Source organism: Ambystoma mexicanum, chromosome 14 (genome assembly GCF_040938575.1).
Source record: "Ambystoma mexicanum isolate Mex_15411 chromosome 14, UKY_AmexF1_1, whole genome shotgun sequence".
NCBI classification, from domain to species: Eukaryota; Metazoa; Chordata; class Amphibia; order Caudata; family Ambystomatidae; genus Ambystoma; species Ambystoma mexicanum.
This window is the reverse complement of record NC_090940.1, coordinates 311,709,753-311,725,200: the sequence shown is the minus strand read 5'-3', so window position 1 is coordinate 311,725,200 and position 15,448 is coordinate 311,709,753.

Genomic DNA, 15,448 nt, shown 5'->3' with positions numbered 1-15,448 from the left:
TAGCCACGTCCGCAGGGAGAGGAAGGCCAGTTGTTGCGCGCTCATCCGCTCCCTGAAAATGGGTCTGGATGTAGGCATCCCTGCTGGTGCCAGATGATGCAGTGGCAGGATCAGGGACAGGATTACACACAGGCACCTCCGCGGCTGCCTGTGCTGCCTCCTGTCCCTGCCCCTGCACTGCACCACTAGCACCAGTGGAATCCCCACCTCCAGACCCCTTGTGTGTCCCTTTCGCAGCCTTCTCCTCCACCAAACACCCCCACCAACCTGGATGACTCCGTGCCATCTTCCTCCGTTGGACCCTGTGGGGTCTGCGCTGCCCCTTCTGCTGCCGAGGAGTCCACCTCCGACCTCTGCCTCTTGGACCTACCCTCGGCAGCTGCGGCCTGGGACGCGGCACCAGACTCCTCACTCCCCGACGAGATGACAATCTGGGAGGGGAGCCAGGCCTTGCGTCTCCGGCTGGTGGTGTGATCCCTGCCGCTGTGCTCCACAGCACCCTCTCCGCCCTCTTCATCAGTTGACGCTGCAGACAGGGAGAGATAAAACACAGACATCAGGGCACTGTACAATGGACTGATATACACATGACAGTTGCACATGAGTGGCAGTGTCAAACTTCAGACATGGCATCACACTCCACGACACACATGTAATTTCAACTCACACACATGAGCATTTCCACAGCAATATTGCACCAGGCAGCAACATCCATACACATACAACAGCATGAACAGCCGAAGGTGAGCCTGACATTACATGAAACACAGGAAGTGCACTAGACATGCACACACACCACCACACTTACATGCATGTCTACATCTCCTCCAACTGTCGCAGTGATGCGATCGCCATACATGTCACATCTGGCATTCAGCCTTCTACATATCAGTGTCACATGCATCCATGTTGCATCACAGTTGCACACTTGTCAAATACACACACATGCACATGTACACAGTGCAGATACATGCAGCAGGAACCACCATCCATGTGTGACACCACAACCATGCCAACGTACATACACAGAAATTCAAACATGTGTGCTACCACACCTGCATTTGCACAGCATGCTTACCAACACATACACCATCGACGTGTCTCACACCTAAGAGGACTCACATGTGGCAGCCTCACACCCCTGTTCATACACATCCCTACATGGCCCTACGAAAACACATGTGCAACCTGCACACTACTGGCACACCACCACACGCACAGCGTCCAATCAGTATGCATTTACACTTACTGCTCGACTACAGACGGGTCTGCCTCTCAAGGACCTGGACGTGGAGCGCTGGGCATATGTGTTCCAGGACCCTCATCTGGTGGTCAGACAGGTGACCCCGGCGCCCCTTGGCATCCGCTGCCTTCAAGAGGCGCCAGGCCTTGTTGAGGGTCCTGGACCTGAAGTCCTCCCAGCGCTTCTTGACATGGTGTAAGGCGTGGACTGCCACCCCCTCCGTGTTGATGGCAGTCACGATGTCCATCCAGATCCTGGTCCGTCCTTCATTGTTGGCGCGCACACTTCCAAAGAGGGCATCATACTGCCCCAGGACTTGCTCCACCTGGACACCAGCTTCCCTGGCACTGAAGCTGGTGGCCCTCTGCCTCTCTGGCTGGGGGTTGCCAGTGGTGCCAGATGGTGTTGTGCCCGACATGGCAACCCCAGAGGCAGGAGTGGGTGGGCAACTGGCTCCTGGGGCTGGGCTGTGGAGTGATGGTATCCCAGTCGGGAGTCTTCGGTTCCAGCAGGGGTGGTCACAGCAACTGCACCCCTGGCTGACGTGCAGGCAGCAAATAGCAGGGCACATGGGCAGCAGGCAGTCAGGTAGCAGCAGATGGCAGGTGGGAGCGTGCTCGGGGCTCTGGGGGGCAGAAATTCGGCCTTCTGGGTAGGAGCGTGGTCTTCCATATGTTGTTATGTGGCCAGCTTGATACGGAGTGATTTGGCACGTGAAAATCTTGCACGTCAGCGTGTAATTCGAGGAAATGCCCTTCACGCGTAAGTGCGTCAGCACACGTACGCAGTTTCATTGGACCAAAGGCCCTTAGCACGTAAGCGCTTCTGTGACGTGAATCTCGCGGGCGTTTCCCTCGTGACGTGGGCATAGTGGTTCAGCGCGCATGAAAAAACTGCACGTCCTCATGTGAATGCGTGTAATCCGAGGAAAGGGCCTACGTGCGTAAGTGACGTGACGCGTGCGGGCGTTTCCCTCAGCACGGGTTAAAGGTGAGCGGGGCCAGCAATTCGCTGTACGTGCCTTTCATGGAGACCGACGTGTGTTGCTGCTTCGTGTTGTTTCGCGCGCCATCACAACTTCACAGCTATCAAGGACGTATCTCTTCTTTTGGCGGGGGTATTGGCTACGCGTGTTTTTCTGCATCACGCTAGCCAGACGGTGAGTCGCGCACGCTCTTTTTCCCACTGTGGGTGCCCCTGTATATCGCACCCGTTTTTGAGGTCATAGTAGCCTGCGCGTCCCACGCGTACGCGTTTTTCGTGTTACTGGGTGCCACCGCGTACTGCGGGAGGTTGATTCCACGCACGTAGGCTGCAGGGTTGCATGCACGGTTTTACTGCAGTTTTGGGGTGCCTGAGCGTTGCGTGACCCGTCACTACATCACCGGGGTCACATACAGCCTTGCAGGTGCAGAGGGGCTGTTAACATCTTGCATCCCACCCCCTTCACCCAAATTGCCCAGGTCAATTGTGGTGTACACCTCCGATTGGCACTACTAGATCTGTGCTGGCACTACTACATCTGTGCCATGGTTGGGAGGCCACCAAAGGTGAGGGGCGCCTCAGCTGGGCGTCCTCCTCGTGGTGGGCGTGGTCGGGGACATGGCCGGGGTGACCAGGGAGTAGGGGGACTTCAGAGTGTCCGGGGTGGCTGCAGAGAGGGAAGAGGCAGGGGTGCGCCACTTGAGCACGATGTTGTGCCATGTGTCGGTGCAGTCATGCCACCACCCCCTGTGGTTCTGGGAGATGCAGCTTCTGCATCTGGCATTGGCAACCGTGTGACCCGGCAGTCCGTTTCATCGACTGCCACGGGCCCAAGGGTAGTGGTAGCTGCAGGTGCAGCTGTGGACACCACCACCCAGGCTCAGGCTCTGCCAGCGCAGGCTGCATTGGCACTTGAAGAGCCCTTGGAAGATTTCCAACAGGCCAGGAGGGAAACCGTAGGGGCACGCAGGGCTGCCCTGACCAAGACACATGTCCCTGGGGCAGTTATGTCATCTGCTGCCCCGAACAGCAGGGTGTTGGCAGGTGCAGGGGCAGATGCACCCGAAATTCCCCGGTTGTGAGTCTGCCAACCAGGACAGTTGCGGTCAATGACCCTGACACAGTGGATGTTGCTGCGCAGGGTCCATTAGAGGGCACCCAGCTGCCACTGACATAAGTCAGGCCTTTGGTCGTCCCTCCACCTGCCACTCCCTTGGCTTAATCCACCGAACCCACTGGCCATACTGATCATGGCAGCATTAGCCAGCCAGGGTCTGCGCCACAATCCAAGAGGAGGAAGGTTGCACCTGCAGCACAGGCTGGGACCCCACACACAGCCACAACCTCCGGCACGTCGAGGAAGAAGCCTTTCTGCAAACAGGAACTGGACTTCCTTGTGGACTATGTGCGGGACCACAGCCGTGACATGCTAGTGGGTTCTAATTGTCAGACTACGGCTGCCCACCGTGATACCCACTGGAAGCAAGTTGCGGAACATGTGAGTGCATTCGGCCATGAGGTGTGCACGGTGCAAGAGTGCAAAAAGCGTTGGAATGACCTCAAATGCAGCGCTAAGGCTAAGCGTGCCTCAAATTACAACTTGACTCTGGTGACTGGCAGTGGGTCTGTACCAGATGAGGAAGACCTCACTCCGCATGAGTCACTAGTTGCGAAGTTCATACCATCTGAATCAGTCGGAGTGGGAGAGATGCCGGACTCTGATGCCCAGTCCAGTGAGTGTTGATGTGTGTTTGTTGAGGACGTGTGTGTTTTACTTGTGTGATGTGTTGTGCATGACTGCCACTACATGTCACGTGTACATGGTTCTGATGTGAAAGTAATGCAATGTTTCCCTGATGCATGTCTACTCTGCTGGAGGGTGGACATGTGGAGCAGATGGGGACTGTCCGCATCACCACTATTGCACCCTACTCAAATGCTGGTTAACAGTATACCCCTTCGGTCCATGCTCCAGCTCACTGGCACTTCTGCATGTAGTGTGGGGTGTCCTTCCTCTCAGCCCAGGGATTATGCATAGCATGACTGACGTGCATGTGTCCTCTGCCTGCAAGCGGGTACTCAATGTAGATATGCTCCCTTGCCCCTCAACCCCCCGCTCTGCACCCCAATTCCAACTTAGCACTGGTCTGCTACAATATTGCAGTTGGGTACTTCCCTGTTCATGCCTCCTGTGTACATGCTAACATCCAGCGGCCAATCTGCCAGACATATGCTGTGTGGTACATCCTTAGTACTTGATGCAGGGTGTTTCACTTGGACTGTGCAGAGGTCAGATGCCCCACGGGGACATGAGTGCCCATTCATGCTCCATGTGCATTCCACGCATGCCCCTATGTGTCCATGACTGGATGATCACTGTAATACAAGTCGTGGATGACCTACATTGCATGGTATTTCATCTGCCTTCCCATGTGAACTGTGGCTCAGTACTGCGTTGCACATATGTTTAGGGTCTGGCAATCTGTGTGGGTCACAGGCCTCAGCCTGTGTAATGGCCTATGACTCTGTCCAACTGGTGTAGTGTCTTCTTCACACGTGGGTGTACTCCAGAGGTTTCATCATGTGTCCTGCTTACTATCCCATCATCATTTGCTGTGTTGCCACTTGACTTACATGATGCTGTTTATGCTAGTCAACACTGTCTGTCAATACAAAGATCTATGGTCAGCCTTTTGATACCATGCTAGGCATCCGTGCTTTTGCACTTGGGGGGAGGGGTGGTTTGCTTGTAGACATCCTAACCATTGAATGCACATTGCACGTGATGCCTGAAGTTGACCTTGCACTGCCTTCACATTTTCTGACACACACCATGAAGTCCTTGTACATGTAGATAGTGAGTAGCATACATATTTGCTGCACTGCATAGACCCACTTCAGTGCAAACTGCCACCTTTCCACAGCTCTAATCACAGAAGCAATTTCAAGTTTAGCCAGCATGCATGCCAGGTTTTATTTTGTGTGTCACATGTCTGCCTGATGTGTTTGGTGTCTGTGTGTGTGTGTGATGTGTGCTTCTAACATGAGTAGTGACCTTTTTCCTCTCTATTTTTCAGGTGATGACGTAATGGAGCGGAAGGATGGTGTTGTCATGCCAGGCACAGGGTTGTTATCACTACATCAACCCAGCACAAGTGGGGGTCGTGGCGTGGTAGGCCACGAAAACCCCCAAGTGCTACAGTCCATCTTGTCTCTGGCTGCCTATGAGTCCAGCCCTGATGAACACTCTGACGACCAATTCGAGTTGGATGAGCATCAGGTCCATATCTCAGGGGTGAGTGATTCTGATGTGGACACTCCTCTGTCCGTGACACCTGCACTGAGGGGTCAGACAGTCTTGGAACCTCCGCCCGTGGTGGATCGGGACGCAGGGTCACCCTCCACACCAGTCACTGATGTGCCTGGGACATCACGTCAACGGGGGCATGTAGTCGTGCAGCCGCGGGCGGTGCCAACACAACAAGGACACCCGGTCCTTGGGTCCCGCAGGGGTCAAGCCCAGCAACGCGGTCGCCACGCGCAACCGCTGTATACTGAGTGGGAGCAAGACATGACTGCCAATTCTGAACGCCAGGGGGCAGGAATGAAGAACATCGCTAAGAGCATGGAGCGTGTGGCACGATCCGTGCTCCCCCCTGCTAGGCAGGTGCTTCTCCAGCAGCAGGCGGCACGGTCCACGGCCCGCTCATGGGCATGGCGGCTTCAGACAGGGCACGCCAGGCTGAAATGTTGTCTCTGCGTTAAGCAATTGCTGCTCACGCAGAGGCACACATGGAGGCCCTGAGGGAGGAGTATGCTTCCCCCAGATCCACTCTGGGTGTCCTTCTGATGTCCCAGAGGGAGCGGGCAGAGGAGAGGTTTGCACAGCTTGAGCATACCATCTCGGCTGAGCTACATGCTTGCCGGTAGGTGCAGCGGTTGTCCAGCCAGGCCTTGCAGGAGGAACTCCGTGTTACACGTGCTACCTTGCAAGAGGAAGCACGTGTATCATGGGATGTTCTGCATGCAGACCTACGTGTCATCGCCACACAGAACCAGGCTCACCCGTCCGGCAGACTTGCTGCCGATGAGGGGCAAGCTGCGGATAGGCGTGGGCATGCTCCTGTGCCACGTCCTCCTTTCCAGGAAGAGCCAGACTCGGACGACAATCTATCTCCCACATAGGTCGGGCTGTGCAGGCTTTGAGCCCATGGAGGTTTTTTTTTTCCTCAGCATCATCGCATGTCGGTGTTGAGCAGCACCGTGTACTTCCCTCCTCCTGGGTTCCCCTCGCCCCCCGGGTCGTATGTGGCCATTTTTGATTTTTCTTTTAGTTTAGTTAGTTACGTTTCTGTTTGATAGTTAGTTTAAATAGGTAATGTAGGTTTTTCATAGTTAGTATAATTAGTTAATATAGTTTAAATTGCTTGTCTATTGTGCTTTCATGTGACGGTGTGGTGCTTTGTGGCTTGTGAAAGCATCCACTGTCTGTTCCAGCTGGGCCCTTCAAGCTTGTCTTGTGTATGTGTTTGCTGCTTGAGGTCCTTGACTCACATATGCCACTCCTGCTTCCCTTATCCATGGGCTCGCAAGGATGGTTCGGTGTAACAGTCTATTACACCAGGGCTTTGGACTGTCATATATGTGTCATGTCTGCTGCTGTGGAACTTGTGTTGACACCCCTAGTGGGGATAATTGGGGTGTAATTGACCACTGTTCTTCTTTTGCTAGATGGGGTGTTTCATGATTCATGTGTACATTCATTGCTATGCATTGTGTAGTATGTTTCTTATCTTTACTGTACACGTGCTTGTTGCAATTCATGCCGTAGATAGTGTGTTCCACACTTTGGCTGTGAAAGACGGACAGATGGTATGATTTCTGATGTACGTCTCTGACATGGTCCAGTCATGAAATGCCTGAAGAGACACACACAGATGAATCGAAAGCATTAATCATGTGTTTCATGGCCTTTCTGCAGGGGGATGAGCCTCCAGACCACCTTTGCCAGGAGACATGGGCCATTGGACGTCTGGAATCTGGACATGTTTGGTGGTGCCGACATGCGCATGTGTGCGCAAGCAGAGGCACAGGGATTGTGATCATACATCCGAAAACTGCTGACGTGTTTCAAGGGACTCTAGGCAAGGTGAGCAGCACAGGGGGGTCACAACACAGCAAACCTTCCACCAGGCCAGTTGCACATGCATGCTTAGTACCAGCACTGACGGTGAGCTTGGACAAATATTGGTGTTGAAGCACACAATACAGATCAGATGTGTTAGTGGACTGATGGCTAGTTGATGGTGAAAGTTGTCTGGGGCACCTGTAGGGGCAGTGGCACATACCCTCCGGTCCACCATGGGCCATTGAGGCACTTGTATTAGCCATGTAGCGTTCCGAGACATGGAAAGAAGCAGCTCACACGGACAGACATCAAGGGGCAGACTCGGGTGCAGTGCATTTCATTTCCGAGTGGAATTTACAACATGCACTGCCTACTTTATTTTGGTCATGGTGGTACATGACTTGTTCTGAAGTCATACTTTGCTTTATGCGTCTGTCTGCTTACCCAGGGAACATTGCATGTTGTGTGAATCGTGACACATTGGTGTTCCAATTGCCATGCACCCAGCGGCGCCTGACTTACTGCATTGACTGTGTATGAACCATCACAGGGGTAATGTTACGTATGGGTACGAAGCATCCACACAAGATTGTCTGTTTGTAGAGTAGTTTGTTACTTTGGGGCATATTTGTTGGTGTGTTTGTGTGTTTTGGGCACGCACCGATTATTAACTGTGGCTCTCTTTGCAGCATTGCTCCTGTTACCGGCCCTGACAGTGCGCAGGCAGGAGGCAAGCACTCACCCCAGAGATAAGTTTCTCTTTGACTTCCATTTGAGTAATTTGCTGCTATGTGCATGATGAAAACGTTTGGTCTAATTGTGTATGTGTTAATGTGAGTACTACATTTTTGTGCATTCCCTACTTTCCCGTGTCAATCCTACTCCCCTCTCCTGCCCCTCATTCCGGTTATCTAGTATGCCAATGCCTGTCCCGACTGCATATCCCTGACCCTCCTTCCCCACTAGGGTCTCAGAGGCCTGTGTGAGTTTGACCTTGAAGGCACCCAGACCATGGTGGGGGTGGTTGGTTCGTGCCACTCCTGCGCCTTTACACGGGAGCTATGACAGTACACATCCGTTCGTGGTGCATCATTCTATGTTATGTACCACACATGGTACACATCCTGTTGTGACATTGTTTTACTGTGCTACCTTGGTTGTTAACATCATTGTGGTAGTACTTGGCCTTTGTGGCATACTGCTGCTTCAAGTCATCTACTGGAGGCTGTTCTGGTTTGTTTTCCTGCCTGCAGGCTATTTGCTTGGCTTCTGTGTTGGCCTGCTTTGAGTTCTCTTGGATTTGGTGCTTTTGCAAATCGAGGTGGACTCTGAGGGTGCTGGCAACTTTTTACACACAAGGTGGGAGATGGTGACAAAGGGGAAAGGTGATCCTGTGGCCAGGTGAAATTAAAGGATGAGGCTGAATAACCCAGGTGCAGTTGTTCAGTGGGTTCGTGGTGATTTGTGAGGGTGGGGGTGTTTTGTTGTTGATAGTTGCCTTGCCCTGCAGTGTGATGGGCACCCTGACATTGTAATTGTGGTATCCTATGTACATGATGTATTCTGCTTATCAATGCCTGTTCATGTGTTGTGTTTACTTTTCAGGTGTGAGGGGATAGTTGTGGTTTGACAGGCTGGGGTGTACACATGGTGAATGTTCACATGTGATGTGTAGAGGACACTGATGGTCCCTTGATTGCACATGCATATGTTCAGTGCATGTCCCTACTGACCCACACACTTGCACTATTATCCACTACATGTACAACCACCCTTCCATGTCCACGTGTACACTCTGTTTACCTTCTGGTGCCCACTGTGTCCCTGCAGCACATGTGCTATGAACAATTGTGGATCCTGTACATGCCTAATTTGCTTTTTGATGTAGTTTGTCGCTTAGATGTGATGCTCAGGGTGTGCATCACACACAATGGCTGTTCACTGTGCTGTGCACTGAGCAGTGTGTTGCAGGAGGTGGACACGGCACATAGAAGCTGCAGTGTTGATTTTGCAATGCACATTGTGCATGTAGACAGGCATTTATTGTTATGTTACAACTACAACTTTTGGAATGCATTTGGCTATGACTTATTTTGGGTGGGAGGTTGTTGGTCAGTCATGTCATCTGATTCCATGTCAGACATCATTGTCTGATGCCAATTTACATTTTTCACATGGCAATGTGTACCTTATTGGTACTGTCTTGGTGTATGGCTATTGTTTGCCATGTCATGTTGTGGTTTGGGAGGGTTTGAGTGACATACCAGTGATAGTCATGGCCTGTTTTGCAGGTCTGTGTGATTCACACCTTGCATGTGTGCCTTTTGGTCACACAGGATTGCTTGTGTTTAAGTAGATAGGGATGAACACAATGTGACAATTCCATGGCAACAATCTCAGGGTGGTAAGGTTGTGACAGTTGACTTTCTCTTTATCATCATTGATTGTCACTTGGTATGTGCCAGGCCTGTGTGCATTCCGCAGGGTTGGGAGTTTAGGTGAAAAATGTGGCCACGTGCCCTATCCCCTCCCATGTGCAGCGCCTGTGCCTGTGGTTGGGGATGGGGGGGCACCACCATGTCCACCGGTACGCCCTGCCGTGTTACAACATTGTGCAGGACACATGATGCCACAATGATCCTGCACACTACTGGGGGTGCACAGAGTAGCTGCCCGCCAGAGCGGTCAAGGGAGCGGAATGTGTGCTCCACTATGGCCCTGGTTGCAATATGGGCAGCGTTGTATCTTACCTGGGGTGGTGTGGTGGGGTGTTAGGCAGAAACCTGTGCAGTTCCCTCTGGGACCACTGCAAAAAGTTTAAGACTATAGGAGCTAACGGTAAACCCAATTGGTAGCAGTCTGCACCACCCAGATTTACCTGGTAGCTGTGGCTGAGCAGTCAGACTTATCTCAAGACGAGTTAGGCAGTATTTGGAGTATACAAAATAGGGCGATTTACACAGTAGAACAAGCAGACACGGATCAGAGCTTGGGTGTAAAGATATATAATTATTTATTTAAAAACACATCTATGAAAAACACACTGGCACTAATATGGCAAACAACTTCAATCACAGTTACTATAAGTATATATCAATCCCATAACAATATTTCGACAAGTCTAGGTTCAAAGACACCACTTATTTGCAGACAGAGGTGAGTGCTTTAACCTAGATGGCACTCTAGTATTCGTTTAGAAAGGGAGAGAAAAAGGCAGGGTATGAAACCAACTCAGTACCAACACTTTTACGAAACAAATGCAAGACAAGTAAGGCAGGGTCTACTGTAGATCACAAAGTTCAGAGGCCAGGCCCACTCGGAGAGAGGCAAGGCGGTATGTCCCAAAAATACCACAGTGGAAATGCACTTCAAGTCTTTGTAGCAAAATGTCACAGCCTGGGGGGTGGGGTTCCGGATTGGTGTCATCATGTGGTTGCCTCAGAGGGTAGGCAATGTCCCCTGGAGAGGTGACAATGGTTGTGATTATTGGGGTTTGTGTATTTGTGTGTGTGTGTGACATGCATGCATGTGCACGGGCATTTGTACTCACCTAGGAGCCATGTGTCGCCATGCTGCCCAGCTTCCAGGGCCCCGCTCAGGGCAGACATTCTATATATGAAACTGTCATGGTTGGTGCCAGGGTAGTTTGTATAGACAGATGTGATGATTCCCTTTGCATCGCATACCACCTGTACATTGATGGAATGCCGGTGCTTGCGGTTTCAGTAGATGTGCTCAGTGGCCCTAGGTGGACATAGGGCCACATGGATGCAATCTATGGCACCGAGCACTTTGGGGAAGTGTGCCACCCTGTAAAAGTCCTGGACAACGGCCTGCCTTTCTGCGGGTGTTCTGGGGGTATTGGGATTGGGGTTTGTGTATTTGTGTGTGTGTGTGACATGCATGCATGTGCACGGGCATTTGTACTCACCTAGGAGCCATGTGTCGCCATGCTGCCCAGCTTCCAGGGCCCGGCTCAGGGCAGACATTCTATATATGAAACTGTCATGGTTGGTGCCAGAGTAGTTTGTATAGACAGATGTGATGATTCCCTTTGCATCGCATACCACCTGTACATTGATGGAATGCCAGTGCTTGCGGTTTCAGTAGATGTGCTCAGTGGCCCTAGGTGGACGTAGGGCCACATGGATGCAATCTATGGCACCGAGCACTTTGGGGAAGTGTGCCACCCTGTAAAAGTCCTGGACAACGGCCTGCCTTTCTGCGGGTGTTCTGGGCATGTATATGTGCATGCAGACTGAGGGGCACGCTGTCATGATTGTCAAGACCTGGTGTAGGCAGCGTGACTGTGTGGCCTGTGAGACCCCACACTATGGCAGTAGTCCGCTGAAAAGACCCAGTGGCCAAAAAATGCACGACATTGAGCACCATCTCCAAAGGGCTCAATGCTTGGGAGCAGAGGGTGGGGCTGTAAGGTCATCTTCCCACTCCGTGACCAGGTCTAGGATGATACGGGGTGGAAACCTGTACCTGCCATAGATCTGGTCGTCAGGCATCCCAAAAAGGCTTGTCCGTGGTGAAATAATGCGTGCCCTGGCTATTCTCCTCCTCCTGCGGTGTCCCACGATCAGTGCTGCGACAAATGGGGCATTCATCATAGCTGTATATATGTGTTTGTTGTTTGCGCGCACTTTAATACTGTGCGCGGGGACGCTTCCGCCTGCCTTCGTGTAGCAGACGCGTTGACGCCTGTGCACATCTTTTGCCGTGCGCGGGTTTCCCGTATTCGAATTCATGAATACGGGTTGTTCGCGTGCGTGTGGGCGTTCCGTGTAGTTCCCTGTAGTACTTCCCCAGTTACACCTTCCTTTTCACACGTTATTCACCATTCTGCGTGTTACGGCCACTGTTCTGCCCACTTTTGTTGTGTGCGCCGCGCTATGTGCGCTTTTGCTGTGCGCGTAGCGCACGCCGTTTGATGACGTGTGTGCCCGTGTGCGCCATGCACGGATTTGGCGCACAACCAGTGGGAAACAAGCGCAGCGCCTTCCTTGAATCGCACGCGTGCGCTTGCTTTCTCACGCTTGCGCCACCTTGCGCCTGCTTGCGCTGGGATTTTTGGCGCACGTTTGTTCCATTAATTGGCCCCAAAATGTTTTGAATGTTTCTCATGGTTTAACAAAGACACTTTAACACAAGAAAACAAAAACAAAATGCACTACACAAGTAATACAGTGCAAACATACTATCATAATAAAAGGTCATGAGTTCTTCATTGAATAAATCCTCTTAATAAACATTTCTAAACAAAACACACTTGAATGCTTCCACAACTAAAAAGTTAACAAATCGACCTTAGAAAGGAATTGATAGAGTGCAATCTACATTGACATTGAGCAATGACCCAAGAAAAACCTTACCCAAAGATAATCCCATGGAGGCAATCTAAAATCCCGGACAAACCTCTTAAAACACATCATACGAAGATTCTGCTTTGCGGTAGCATCTAAAAACAAATGACTTAAAGATTTGGCGGCCAAGTAACAATGTCGACAATTAGGATTAGGATCCTTCCACACAAAACACTTTGAATCAGGAGGACACATATTTAAACGAAATCGTAAAATTGACCGTGCGAATCTCCGCAAAAGGTAATTTATGTACATTTCTAGAAGCTTGTTTTTTTATGCTCACTCTCATAGTGGCTGTTCACAGAGAGCAAAAAATGGCAAGTTCACAAACATATGCACTCAATGGTGAGTATTCTCGCCATTTTTTGGAATCTAACTAATTGAATAGACAAATCACAAGCAGGGATACTTATGATGTATTCATTCAGTGTTTTAGAAAATACAGGTGCAGGTTTCTAACCAACAAGATGGAATTTTTGAGGACAGATTTACCTTGTTAGTATTGGAAAGAAGGAAGACCTCTTCCAGCCACTAAATGCTTAGAGGATTTACCCGTGCACAGGTATTGACCACACTAAACTTTTTCTCTACTGATTACAACATATACAATAGTATCTAATACTAACATATACGCTATAATTTTCAGATTACCACTACTAATTGAACACTGAGGCCAATAGATGACGTTTCCATGATTTCACAACAAAATTGTACAGCGAATGGATGAGCCAAATTATAAAACTTTGTTAACAAGAAATATCTTTGGTCTTTAAAAAGACTTTTGAGAAAATAATTTTGAATTTTTTTGATCTAATTTTGCTCCTGAAGAAGAGAGACAATATCTCTCGAAACTCGTAGAGCTCTGTACTTAATTGTTTGACTTGTTTATTTTGGTTGCTGATTCTTTATAAAAATTGAATTGATAATATTGAACCTATTTGTAAAAAATCTATTATTGAGATTTCAGTGGACACAACTAATGAAGTGAATGAACTATTGAAACTGAGTTACTTTGAAAAATGACAATATTTGATGTATTTACGTTCTATTTCTTGAATTGCTAAATTTAAACATGTTTTTTTTGTTCGATACACAGGAGAACATACATTATAACAAGCAATTTCTTAGACAATTATTAATCCTCTCAGGCTCTATTCCCTCTGTCATCCCTCCACCCTCCTACCATCGACTTTCTGTCCTCGCCTAATTATCGATCCTCATCTCGCTGCATCTCGCACTCGGCCGATAGGGAGTTTGCTATTGCCCGTGGCTTGAATGTCAGAGCCGGGTAGCTCTCATCATAATCAACCAAGTGGGACCATATGTTCATGAAACGATGAAGCACTCCCCTTGATGCCACTGTAATTGTCTCTGCAATAAAAATGTCCCACAGTTTTAGCCACCACAAGACCATCAGAGGGCCCTCTGGGGATTTCCATGACCGTGCTACCATGATCTTGGCAGCTAGTAGCAGATGAGTCAGGAGGGCTGCCGTTCTGCCAGATCTTGGGTATACACCTGGGATCGGGGCTCCAAGTAAGATTGACTCTGGTTCTAGAGGTAGCGTGATCTTTGTTATATCTGTGATCGCCAGGGTGCATTGCGACCAAAATAGTTTCACAACTGGGCATGTCCACCACATTTGTATCAAAGATTCCGGGAGGCCACATTGGCGTGAGCATTGGGGGTCTAAGGATAGGTTAATGCGATGTAGTCGGAGTGGGGGATAGTACCATCTTAGGAGCAGTTTATGGGCATATTCCCGATTAGTGATGCAATATGAAGAGGAGCTAGTGCGTGACCAAATGTCTGTCCATGTGTGGTCCTCTATTGCATGACCAAGGTCCATTTCCCATTGCGCCATGTCGGCCGCTCTGGTGATGAGAGAGTTTGGTTGCAGTAGTTTGTATATCGTTGAGATTCGACCTCGATGTGGGGGGTCTGCGAGTGTCAGCTCCATGGGGTCCAGTTCTCATGTGGCTGCCAGGCGGGTTGACGGATGGGAGCACCAGTGTCGTAGCTGAGCATATGAGAACCTGTCAGTTTCCCTTAAGCCGAAGGCGCTCTTACATTGTTCAAAGGTGAGGGGGCGATTCCCTTCAAAGAGCTGGTCCAGGGTGCAGAGACCCCCGGCGATCCAGTTGTTAAAGTTTGCGGGGTGGACACCTGGGAAAACGCCGGGTTGTGGAAGACTGGGGCAGATGGGCCCAGGTCTCTCGGGATGCCTCTATGTTTATGAGTCCATTCCCAGGCTTTCAGGGTGTGCTTGGTGGACGATAGGATAGCTGGCCATGGTCTTCTTCAGGCGGGAGACAGGTGTAAGAGAAACCGGAGAGGGAGAGGTAAGCGGGATTGCTAGATCTCTGTCCATCTTGGTCGATTCGAGCTAATGATCCAAGCCTGCGTACGGGCCAGTTGCGCCGCTACCTGATATCTCGGGAGATCCGGGACTCCCAGGCCTCTGAGATTCGGGCTGGTCAGCATCGTCTTCAGTGGAATTCTTGACTTTTTACCATTCCAAATTAACTGAAGCATTTTTCTCTGGAGACGTTGAAGAGGGGCCCTGGGGATCGTTATCGGAAGAGCTGAGCAAACGTAGAGGAGTCGAGTGAGGAGGTTCATCTTACACGCCGCTATGCGGCCCAGAAGTGAAATCTCGAGAGCGCCAGAGTTCAAGGTCTTCTTCCAAGGACTTAAATAGCGGTTGAAAGTTTGCTCGAT